Source organism: Melospiza melodia, chromosome 1 (genome assembly GCF_035770615.1).
Source record: "Melospiza melodia melodia isolate bMelMel2 chromosome 1, bMelMel2.pri, whole genome shotgun sequence".
NCBI lineage: Eukaryota > Metazoa > Chordata > Aves > Passeriformes > Passerellidae > Melospiza > Melospiza melodia.
In genome coordinates, this window is record NC_086194.1 from 124340848 (window position 1) to 124353982 (window position 13135).

General features: G+C 35.8%; 1 protein-coding gene across 9 annotated transcripts in view; it reads left to right on the forward strand.

Annotated features, from left to right (window-relative positions):
- Positions 1–13135, forward strand: part of DLGAP1 (DLG associated protein 1) — a 403108-nt gene that overhangs the window by 141130 nt on the left and 248843 nt on the right. For all 9 annotated transcript variants that reach the window (XM_063166836.1, XM_063166779.1, XM_063166794.1 and 6 more), the window contains one exon: positions 9835–9944. The gene's annotated coding sequence lies outside the window, so the exon portion shown is untranslated. The remainder of the gene's footprint in view (positions 1–9834; positions 9945–13135) is intronic.

Consider the following 13135-nt stretch of genomic DNA (forward strand, 5'->3'; position numbering starts at 1 on the left):
TGTGCCAGAGCAAATTAATTGAAAATTACATATGAACGCTGATGGACTTTTTGAGCATTATTAGATGGATTGAACAGTGGTACAGCAAGATGATTTCGACTTCTCTATGTCTTAGTACATGCATCCATCAGATTTTTCCGCATTCTCTATATTTAAAGAATGAGAAAAAACCCTTATATGTTATGCTATTAAAGCTATTAAAGCATCTCTGCAGACTGTTTTGCATATACTGGCAGGCCAAAGAAGATAAATCCATCAAAAAATAAGAAACAGAAATGCATCTCTCCAAAAAGTTGCATCAAAACTTTCTTCTCATAAGGAAAACCTTTGATATAATAGAAATATTAGTATCTTAGAATGTTAATATTCTTGCTTATGATGATGAATGCTAACTTAATTTTTCATCTTTTGTCCCATTAGGTATTTTTACCTTTTACTATCTAGTTGTACATTTAAACTGTCCTCATTACTCATTGTATAACTTCGAAAGTCATAGCACAAGTATTTTGTTTCCTTTTCACCTGCATTTAGTCTTTCTTTCTTTCTTTCTTTCTTTCTTTCTCTTTCTTTCTTTCTTTCTTTCTTTCTTTCTTTCTTTCTTTCTTTCTTTCTTTCTTTCTTTCTTTCTTTCTTTCTTTCTTTCTTTCTTTCTTTCTTTCTTTCTTTCTTTCTTTCTTGTTAACTGTCAGGTGTTTAACTTTTGGCACAAATGATGTGCAAGTTCTTCTACTCATCCATTGTGCATGTTTTTATAGAACTCAAAACACTTTTATTCTTCGAGCAGCTAATCTCTCTGTCCTTTCTGCATGTTTCATACCACTACATGCTTTCTCCTGCTCGTTTTCCATCACTAGCTACTCTCTTCCATTTGCTTCATCCATTTATGCATGATTTTGGACTTGGAAGAAGTGATAAATGTTGTCTCCTCTTTATCACTCAGCTCTTAAGTTGTTCTGACAGCAGAAACTGCTGTTCCAGTTAGAGCAGGTTCTTTAGGTCATCAGAAAGCATTATCAGGAGCACCTTTCCACTTCCAGCCTTACTGCACTAATGCTGTTGCATCAAATGATTCCATTCATTAATTGGTCTAAGGCAGCATCCACCTGAGCTTGTAATAACACACAAAAGTATTCTGTCACAGTGGATGCTGAAATTATTACTTCTCATTTGCAATTCAATGAAACTGTCATTTTTTCCTTGAGGTTCTGCCTCTATTTGCCATATGTTCTCCTTAATACAAGGAGTTGGGCAGGACTTTTAGTATCATTCATTCACTTCATCTCTTGCTTCATTTTCTCACTGTGGAACAGGCTTTCTGCAGCTACATCCCCCTGATTTGTGTCTGTGACTGCTTTCCCCTTTTGTTTTCTCTAATTAAGGAAGTTCACCAGCAACATAGGCTTCACCAGTATGCAGCTCAAATTTTTTGTTATATTTGTACAAATTGCAGCTGTAGTTGAATGTTATATAAATGATTAATTAGCACTTATTACTGTTTTACATTTCCTAAATACTGCACAAACTAACTAATCAAGCAGTCAATAAATGAATTAAGCAAAAAACAGCACACAGTTACAGGAGTTGTGTTCTCTCTTTGACGTTCTCTTGCATACTGGTATGCTGTGAAGTCTATAATCAAAAAAAACTATGTATAAAAATTCTCCTGAATAGGTGATGTTTTTCTCAATTTTGTCACAGTAAAATATAATTGAAAACCAGTGCTTGCGTAGTTAGATGTAATAAACCTTATTACATTGTGTGGGTTTTTTTAAAAAGCTCTTTGCTTCAGCCTATGTTCCTGTTCAAATCACAGCAATATTGGCAGCCAGTGAGAGCAGCAATGGGCCAGCAGAAATCTCCTAATGTACCTATTGGGGTTAATGTACCATATTCACAGTTCCATAAAATTGTCTTCATATGCCCTACTTATTAGCACAAAATAAACAGAAAATATTTTTAGGGTCAACCTGGCAGTGTTGTCCATTAATTTTCTTTTAAATAATAAAAAAATACATACATAATAAAGATAAACTTTGTGCTATGTAACTCTTCATTTGCTGAGATGTGCATCAGGAGCTTACACTTGCCATAATTTAAGCCTGGGACATATACAGTTATTTTGTACACTGCTGAATTAGCTTTGTTGACAAGTTAGTTTGAACTGACTTGGGTCTTCTGTACTCTCTTTGACAAGACAGAAAAATGCATGGTTTGCACTGATTTAAAAAAAATAAAATTAAAAAAAAAAGTCAATTTCTCTACCAAAAAAAGGAATGCTTATCTGTGCAGGACATAATCCCTACTGTGCCTTGACTAACAAAGACAGTTCGGTTTGGTGGGAATTCATGCAGGAGTACAGTTTCCCCATCTTACCACCCAGTATATCATGATGGAAAGATAATGAATTTTCTGTCGACAGCTTTTTTTTTCCACATCAAGTGCAACTGGAGCCTTGTTCAGGAGGTTTGAAGGTTTGAGTTTTAAGTACAGCGAATGGATGATGACTGAAGATAAAAAATTGTGCACTCTGTGTGAAAGCCATTACCTAGCCAGATGTTTTAACCATGGAAACTTGCAGGGAAAGTTTCTGTCATGTCCACACAGTGATGTTTAGCTTTGGCTCCAAAGTAAGAGCAGATTTACATGGATCACATGAAGAAAAAGAGAGAGAGAGAGAGAGAGAGAGAGAATTTTTTACCAGGAAAGAGTAAAGAGAAATAAACGTCCTTTTAAATACTTTGACAGATGATGTGTTACGCAGATTGATTTCTGGTAATAGAAATTTAACCTTTATGAAAAGGTATGATTAGAGTATCAAAGTATCCCCTTCTTTGCAGATTCCTAATAGTGCTGCACAAGTAGAGTTCTTTACTACACAGCACATTTTCAACAATTTCAACTGTGTAATTGAAAGTTTCTTCCTGCAACAGCTGGATGCCATTTTTTAACATGTTCAGTGTCAAAAACTGCTCAAATGCCTCATGATTGCTATTTAGGCTGGAAGCAGTTTCTCAGCATTTCAAAGCAAAGGGATTTTTGATGATTGCAGGGTAGTATTTCATGCAATAAAATTATGAGGTGAGCATGTTTAAAATTCACATGTAAGTTCTGGAAGATGTACTCTGAAATTGTCTACTTTTGACTGTGTACCAGGAGAAACAATAAACCTTGGGGCTTTTTAATTGTCTTCTACTTCCCATCATGTTGTTTTGGGGAATAGAGAGATGAAAATTCAGAGTGGTTTAAAATCACAGTAATTCTTGAAGTGCTACTGACATATTTACTGCTAAATGTGTTCCCAAAAGGGAATTGATGCAATGTAAAGTCTGTATGAGAAATATGGAGACCAGGGTAGTTTGGGAAGGACTAATATATTTCTGGAAATGTTACTTGAGGTACACAGATTTTTGAACCTCTATTATGTTCCAACCATTTCTATGATGTACAGATACTTTAGTTTTAAATTTCAAGGGATGAATAAGTATTTGAGAGAAAAAGATTGTAGCTGATTTGTTTGTAACATTTCACTTGACTGTGCAGGTGCAATGCAGAGACATCATATATGAGGCGTGAATAGATATTCCTCTCTATACATATGTGTCAGATGGTAAGGGGAGTTGGATTCGCAGGTCTCTATACAGTGCTTCACAGTGAATTTTTTTAATATATAATAATCATGGCCTAAAATTTCCTTCCCTTCCTTCCTTCCTTCCTTCCTTCCTTCCTTCCTTCCTTCCTTCCTTCCTTCCTTCCTTCCTTCCTTCCTTCCTTCCTTCCTTCCTTCCTTCCTTCCTTCCTTCCTTCCTTCCTTCCTTCCTTCCTTCCTTCCTTCCTTCCTTCCTTCCTTCCTTCCTTCCTTCCTTCCTTCCTTCCTTCCTTCCTTCCTTCCTTCCTTCCTTCCTTCCTTCCTTCCTTCCTTCCTTCCTTCCTTCCTTCCTTCCTTCCTTCCTTCCTTCCTTCCTTCCTTCCTCCCTCCCTCCCTCCCTCCCTCCCTCCCTCCCTCCCTCCCCAGTTTCTACTGTATTAATGGCATGAGCAATGGAACACAGTAAAACACAGTAAAAAGTTTTATTGAATTAAGGGATTTTAAATATTTCTGTTAAAATGTATTCTTGGGGTGGTGGTAGATACAGAAAATTGTGGATTTATGATTTTTTTTAATTTGCCTCTGTCTGTAGTTTTCTGCCTGCTTTAGAGCCAAATTCTTCACTCACACTGCATGAAAAATCTCACAGTGGGGTAGTCAGGTGAGGAGCTGTGGAAGCTTCTCCTTATTAAGAAGGAGGTTGGAAATATAAAGGCTTTATATAACTGATTCTTTCAGTTACAATGAAGAGCAAATTAAAACCATTTACCTCCAACTAGAATAGACTGCAGAACTTCCCCCTAGTGCTGATGCAGGAACATTTCATAGAGAATATTTTATTCCTCCTGTGGATTAATGTTGAGGGAAAGCCTGTGCTTGGGATTTTTCCTTTATCTCATGTGGAGACTTATAACTCAGTTTCAAAAGCAATTAATATTTATGAGGTTGGGCTGAGAATAATACAACTGCAATGAGACAGTGAAATGTCTGCCATTCACACACTCCTGTATAGTGGTAAAAATACATATTTAAGTTTGAATTAATTAAATTGCATTTAATCCTTTCTCTGTGAGCTTGTAAACAACAGCTCATATCAATGCTAGTGTACATTGTTGGCAAGTGACATGTACTGTCAGCATAATTTTAGACACATTTAATTTCTTGCATAGTGCTTATCTCTAATACAGAACTTTAAACTTTTTCTCATTGGTGTGCCGGCTGCTAAAATCAGAAGGTTTTTCCAAGATGCAATTTTTTGTGCTTTCTATGCAGAAACGATGGAACGCAGATAGTGATTGTGCAGTGACTTCCCAAGGCAGCGTAATTAAAAATCACACTTTGCAGAGCCCTTTAATTGGCATTGATTTTAATCCTTCAGGTTAGCTTATTTTCAGTTTAAAGTGAAGAATGATCAAAAGACTGTGACTGTATAATTGGTGGCAAATACAATCAGGCTAAAAGTGCTCATCTTCTGAGCCTACCTTCCCGAGCAGGATGATGGAAGATATGAGCAGCTTATTATTGGCAACCTGGTGCTCCAGTTGTCTTGGGGAAAATAAGTGGTTTGCTCTGAGTATGAACAAAACCTTAATGTGTTATTATTACTGTAGATCAGGAGCTGAGCTGTAGACAGTGAAATATTGCATTAATATTTGCTGTGCTTGGATTAGCTGAATTGGCAGTGCATTTAAGTAGGGACTTGGGCTTTCTTATTATTTACTTAATTATATTCGTAATTTACTGTGGCTGAATACTCAGCATGATTTTTAATTGTCTGAGGGAGACTCTTAATTTTACAAATGAGGTTCAATAAATGTGTGTGATATTGCAGTCTTGGCTTCATAGGAAGAAGACTGAATTTTCTGCTCATTGCTAAGCTTTATGGTATTCCCATTACTACTACACTAGTGTGGTTGTAATTAAATTTTTAGAAGTTCATTTGCATGTAGTTACTAGGCAATGCCAATTTCTGCAATTATTATTACTTTGCTATCATTTGGGTAGCAAATATGTGAGATTCCTGCCCAGTACTTTAAAAGTAAAAAAAATTATTGATTCTAATGGCTTAATATGCACTAAATCATCATCTGAAAGAGGCCTCTTCTGAACATCAGGGGTTATCTGCCATTTGTCACCTCAGGTACTCACCCTCATTGAAAGGTTGCAGTATATATAAAGTCCCACTAAGTACAGCTTTGTAATGGAACAGATTTTGGTTGTTAATGTAGGTCAGTATCTTGATATTGTGTACAGAAAAATGCATGGTTGTCCACCTTCACTGTGAATTACTTTAATAAAATATAAGAAGAGATGAAAAAATAGTGGAAAAAAAGAAACAGGCAAAAATTTAATCCATTTCCTTTACAGTATGTATTGTTAATTAAAAAATATGCATATGAGCAGAACCTCAGGAGTGTAAAGAGGCATCATTTAGAAGAGAAATCAAATGGTTTAGTAAGTAATAAAACACTTGAAGACCTGCCCTTCATTTCCTCATTGAAATTTGGTTTAATGATAATGATCACACTGTGAATTAGTGTTCTGCACAGGAATGGTATAGATGTGATTAGAGTCTGTTTCTCAAACACACAGATTCACAGAATAATTTACCTAGTAAGGAATTATAGGCAGTTACCAAGTTGTGGAGGGTCTTGTTCAACTGAGTATTCGGTATCTCCCATGATGGAGATGCCACAGGCTCCCTAGGCACCTGCTCTGGGTTATTCTTTGCTCCTGTTCTTTGCCACATTTTCTTCCAGGTTTTTTTTTTAACCAATCTATCTAAAACCACCAAAAAATTATAAAAATCACCATCAAACTCAAAAGTATTTTATCCCATACTCTCTTTCATGCACTGGAGATCAAAAGAAAGAATATACAAACGTATCAAACATATCTCTTAGCCTCCTGATGGCTTGAACTTTAGGTCTTTCTGAGCTGCATGTTTCTAAACATTTCTAGCTACCTAAATTGAGGAAATTCAATTTTCCCACACTTTTCCTTCTCTTAGAAGGTATGATTTTATCTCCATAACCTACTGTGGCAGGAGTCCCACAGTACAAATGCACTTTGCAGAAAGAGCCACCCCTCTTTGTTTATTTGTTCAGCTTTCTTTCTTTGGATGCCTTGTGAAGGCTGACCTAGAGCAGAGGATAGACAGAGTTAAATAAAGTAGGCATTTATTAAAAGGCCTCAACAGATACACCTTGGTCAGTACAAAAGCCCAGCCAGGGCTACATCCAAGATGAACCCAAAATGATCACAAAATGGGCGACTGGTCCTGAGATTTCTCACTTTTATGAGTTCTGGTTCATTAGCATATTGGAGTTACTTGTCAGTTGGACAACAGCTTCAGGTTTTGAAGTCCCATCCTCATTGGTTTTCTCTCTTCAGCCCACGTTGTTTATGGTCTTGCGCCTGAGATTGTCCTTGGTCCCCAGCTAGAGTAGGAACTGTTTTGTCTACCTACTCTGTGAAGAGAGCTTACTATCCCTTAATATGAAGCTCAGAACTACACACTAAAGAAGTACAGAATCTGAAAAATAGAAAAGCTAAAACCTGAGGCATCACTTTTTATGATGTGACTCTTAATCAGCTTGATTTAATGTCCTATGGTTGTTTTCATAATCTTCCATGATTCAATTTCCTCTTTTTTTGTAGTGTTACTCTATTCATTTGTCCCTCACACAGAAGTCGTTCTGTGCGCTCCATCATCATCTTGCTTTTATGCGAACCTCTTCTGGTTGTACCTCTCTGATTAAATAAAAAATAGGGGAAGTGGTCAGAGAAGGCTAGCATGTATAGACATGCACAAATAAGAAAGACCAAAACATTTGAAGAATTAAAGAAATTTTAAAACTATTAAGTCAATGTTGATTTAGTTTGGGCTGTTGACAGGGATAGTGCCATCTCTTTGTACAGAATCTGAAGCACAGTAGTCCATGGCCATCTTTGAAAACTCTGTCATATATACTTAGATGTTTGCAGAAAGTTACTTTCAAATTTTCTCTTTTTTACACTTCAGGCAGTGGCTTACAGTACGCTTAACACTTGGGTGCTGCAGGTGATACCTTTACATTGCCTGCCTTCAGTGCCTCTGTCATCACTAAATGCATCTGACAAGTTAAAACTTCTCTTATCCAGGAAATTCTGTCAGCTAAGAGAAACTCATCTGAGTCCAGCTTCAGCAAGGTTCTCAACCAAATCTTCAAGCATGGGAGTTTCAGTGGGCTCAGAGAAGTCCTCACAACTCAAGGCTCCTCCTAAGGACATGGAGGATTTGTTCCTTTAGAGATTTATGTTTGTAAGCTCCCTAAAGAGATGTTATAAGAAAAAATCAATCCAGTTTACTTGCTACAATTAAATATACTCAGTCAATTTTATACTCTCAAGGAAAATCTGAAATGCTTATGATGTAGTCAATATTATAGGCAAATTAAAGCCTTCCTGAAAAGAGATCCTGTCAACAGGAAATCTGTGCATTTCTGAAATAATTTAAAGGCAGTTTCTAGTTCTGTACCTCTCTCTTGATCCCACTGCCAATCTGATAATTTTATCATCTCATTTTCCTACTTGGAACATATTGTTTTCTCCCACATCTGACAAAAAACCCAACTGTACTTCTGTGCAACCAACCAAGAAAGACCAACTGTAGAGAAAGAACTGGAAATTTAAATTTAGAATTAAGAAGAAATACACTAAAGAATGTTACATACCTCAAGGGAGAGTCAGGCCCTTAAAGCCAGCTCTACACAAAGTGCTGTCATTGGAGTACTAGTACTAAAAACACTAGAATGTTTCTATCCTGACAGTAATGTCAGAGGCTCTGAAGCAGTGTCAGAATTTAGTTTATCTTTGAAACAGGATTGACAACAAAAATAAAGAAAGTAATAAAGAGGAGGCTGCAGCTGTCATCTGTTTGACTGCTTTAGAGGTCAAGGAACTCCCAGGAAAAATCACCTCTTGTGTGCAGAGGCTATTCCTGTCCTCTTACTGGTTACTTGAAAGAATTTTGATCCAAAGCCCGATGTTTTACTAGGAAGTGCATCCCACTTCCAAAGGAATTAATTTATGGAAGTTTTTTAGCCTGTGGGAAGTGGCTAAAAAACTCTGACTCTGATTGGGTTGGTTTCTTCTAGTTTTATAAGCATGAGTTTGTAATATTTTCAGGTTACTTTTGCTCTGAAAATGTTTACTTGCTTTTTCTGACAACTAGACCCCAATAGCTAACTGTGGTGTGGAAAGGTATTTCTTTGAATGAGCATCAAGTGATTAAAATAACTTAAGAACATATCAAATAAGTTATTTTAGTGATAAATCATCAGTATAGTCCAAGGCTAGTATCAAAGCACCCTTAGCTGTGAATTTATTTTCTTTTGATATGCTTTACAACAAAATTTTTATTTGAGATGTTAACTGCTTTTACAAGACAAAATATTCACACTTATTCTGGCTTGTACTTTCAAATTGTTCCCATAAAAAAGGCAGAATAAAATAGGCTAGACCTTTAGGTGGTCAGAAACAAAACTTAAATAGTGAGATGACTCACAGAGAATAAATATAGAACACAGAGGAAAACCATTTATTTTTGTTAGCCTCCATAAGTAGGACTGGGGAAATAAAAGAGAAAAACATGTATATGATTTTGCTTACAAGAGAGAGAAAATGGCTCATGAATGAGTATTTTCAGTTTATATAGTTTTAAAAAATTATATCTTTTAATGTGCAGTGGCTTCCTATTGCAATTTTGTCCCCTACCCATTGAATGCTGGTGTGGGAAGCACCATGTATACAGCTGGGTGGTTGGGGTTTTCTCACCATTCTCTTCTGCTTTTCCAGACACTGGCAGCAGGATTCCATGGTGTTTTATGTAGAGTGAGAAAAGGAAAAGGTTGTGGAAGGGAGTGAGTAGGGGAGAGGTGAACTTGCAGAGATTTACTGAAGCAATCACATGTAACCAGTCTTGGTATCTTTTGGTCAAAGAGCCAACAAACTCCTCATGCGTTGTACAGGGAGAGTAGGAAGGCTGAGATGGCACCACAAGTGCACCATTATGCAATCGAAATATTCTTTTTTTTGCTGCCAGAAGGAGAGTTTGGAGCCATGTGAAAACCTTGCCATGGAGCATTGCTATAAAACATCTCTATATTGCTGTGGTTTTTAATGAATACATAGATCCTTGCCATGTTAATAATTTTATCTTGTTTCAGACCAGTAGTTTTAACTATTTCACTTTGATTGTGTTTCAGAACAGTCAAGCATCAAGTATTGGAACTGACATCTGAATTAAAGAGTGTGCAAAACATCTCTTCCCTCTTTAACTATTGAAACAACTAAAATGGAAAACTGACTAAAAGAGGTGAGTCCTTTCCTCTGATGTCTCCATTTCCTTGATGTCTCTCTGCATTGCTTTTATTAATTTTCTCCACAACTGCCTCCTGCAAAGGCAGGGAGCCAAATGATTGTGAACTCTCAACTGCTTTAATGGAAGTGAAGGTAGCTGCAAAATTACACATATGATAACCCATCTTTGTATTTAACTAGTTATGAGGGCTCTGTTAATATTGGGTGTCTTTGAATATTGTGGTGAATGATTTTCACAAGTCTGATATTAATGTAGAAATGTATATAAATATAGTATAAACTCATATAAACTTAAATTATGAGTAGAGCCCCATAGAGCTGGATGCACCAGAGCTGTGGAGAGAGTGTAGGGAATGTAAAAGAAAGGATTGATTTGGCCTAGAGGAATGTAACAAAGGGGAGAGGTCAGAGAGAAAAATAAAGTACAGAAGACAAGCATGGCAAGGGGTTGCAGCATCTTGAAAGCAACATTGAAATGGCCTGGAAAAGCTCTGGTAGGGAAAAAACTTCCTTTTCCACCGTTTCCAAAGATATTTTTACTTGGGTTTTTTTTTTTCTGTTTGTTTTGGCTTGTTGTTGTTTTGGGTTTTTTACACTAAGAGAGACCTGATAGGACATACTGAAGATAAGCTGACCTCTAGACTCTGGAACAGAAATGGAAGAGCAGTGAAATGTCTACATATAGGGAATTATTGGTATTTCCCAATGTTAACCATACTGAGAAAAATTGAAATAAATTCCATATCCTGTTTCTTTATGACTACATGGAGGCTTAAATATATATGCACTAGAAACAGGGAGAGTTTTTATGTCTTTTTAAAATGATGGTCATTCTGCCTATGATTTGGTATTATTTTAAATGTAACTCTTAGAGCTATATTTGACTCACTACAGTTCAGTTACACACAATTTCATTGTAATGTTAAATTAATATGTTAATTATATAATTGGTTATGGGTATTTTAGTTTAGTTAGGTATGATGCTGTACTTCAATTTGTAAGTTTTCCTGAGTGGGGCATGAGTTTAAGAAACATTTTACATCTTGCGTGAAGTATTTTACATCATAGGAATATTCTTTGTGTCACTCCAGAGTGATCTTTTTTCATTGCTTTCCATTGGTGCAAAAAAAATCAATGGATTGCTTACTTAAAAAACATAATTTCTTACAAATAGAATGTTATCTAATCATCCAGCAGCTTTGCATTTTAGTAAATGTATTTTAAGAGGAGAAAGAAACAAAGTGTTGAAACAGTTCCATTGCCATAAAATGTATCTATGATGATTTATTATATGTGGGATATATATAGATAGGTAGAGATATAGATATGATTCTGCATGTTATATATATAGTATGTGTATGTTTATATACATTGCAAGTACATATTTCTAAGGTACATAAACAGTACAAAAAGTAGGACTTGGAACCAGTGTGTATCTTCTGACAATGTGAAATAGATCAGTTCAGCTAACTTTGCCTCAGTTTGGCCTTCTGTAGAACTCTGAAACTTTATTGAAAAGGTGAAGTAAGGTTTGCAGTGGTGTGATTTTTCCCAAGCAAAAGTTGGATTTTTACCTTAGGAATTAGTTTCTCACAGTAATACATTTGCTTATCATTTACATATATTTATATGCATTTTCATACACACAAAAACCCGCCACTTCCAGCTTCCAGTATCTTGGGTAAAAGAAAACGTTATGTCTTTGAAGAAGGTACTTTGATTAGTGATACGTTTATTAGAAGAACAGAGTGTGGTCCATTTATTTTCCTCAGGAATATGTTGACAATATCATGTAAGAGTGATTCAGTGACCCTTATGGGTCCCTTCCAGCTCAGACTATTCTGTGGTTCTGTGAAAATAATGTTTCTGTTTTGTTGTGAATTTTGTTCAAGGGAAATGCAGACAGAATTTAAAGATGCCATTAAATCAAGATATGTTTATCATCAGGGAGAAGATGACTAGGCTTTGAAAAAGTCAGATAAAGAGAATCTATAGGAAATGTGTTAGGGATGTGGATGAAATTGAACTTTAATGAGACCAAACAAAAGAAATATAATTGATCTTCTACAGTGAGAATGTATTGAAGTAATTTAAACCTTAAGGTCCTCTTGTCTTAGTGGGAGACGGGATAGTGGATGTTTTGTATGATCTAATTATCTCAGAAGTCTCAGGCTCTGCAAAATATTATTCCTCAGGGGGAAAGGACACAAGACAAAGAGAACAAATTACCAGTTGAAAGATATGATGATCTTTGATGCAGTACAAGGGGAAGCATAAGGTATTTTACTAATATTCCTGGTGTGAAAGTAACAGCTGTAATGAGAAAAATTAGAAAATTGCCTCAAGTAAAACACACTAAAAAGGCAGAAAAGCTTGGATGAGGCAAAGGTCCTGCAATCAAATATAAAGAAAAAAACAGATTTCTAGTGAAAATTAAAAAAAAAATTTATTATGACTTGCTTGAGGTATTTTGAAGAAAAATATAGGCAGGACTTCTTATTACAGCTTAATAGCAATTCCCTCAGCAGTTATAGAAAGTTATGAATCAGAAAAAAGAAGCTAAACTGACTGTGAGATAGACAAGTCATTTGTATGTCTATTAGATAAATAGAAAGACATTTCAAATCAAAATTCAAATTTTCTATATTCTTACTTCGTTCTCTACTTATGGGAAAACCAGGCATCAAAATTAAAGAAATAGGCAACTCTTTCAAACCATCTGTGTAGGCAGAATGGAAAATGGAGATACAGAACCATTGATTCACAGAATGGCTTTGGCTGAACAGAACCTTAAAGATCCTTAAGTTCCAGTACCTAATATAAATGTGAAGAAAAGATCAAAAACTGCAGATAGAGAGGTGCTGGGATGCAGAGCCAAATATAGAATCAAAACCTTCATTACTGTTATAAGTAAGGAAACAGTCATTAACAACTAAAAACTACAGAGACGTATCTTTAAGTAATAAGAAATTGTCATGAATTTGCTTATATAATTATGTAAGTTAGAGGAAAAAAGAAAAAAACATAAAGAGAAAGGTCGATGTTTGATATAGCTAAGGACACAGACTTCTTCCTGTGTCAGTCTGAAAAAAAGTCCCTTCATCACAGCTAGTAGAAATAAAGGTAGTTCCCCTCAGCTATAATCAATTTTGTATCAAAATTTATTTCAGACATGGATCTTTTGTC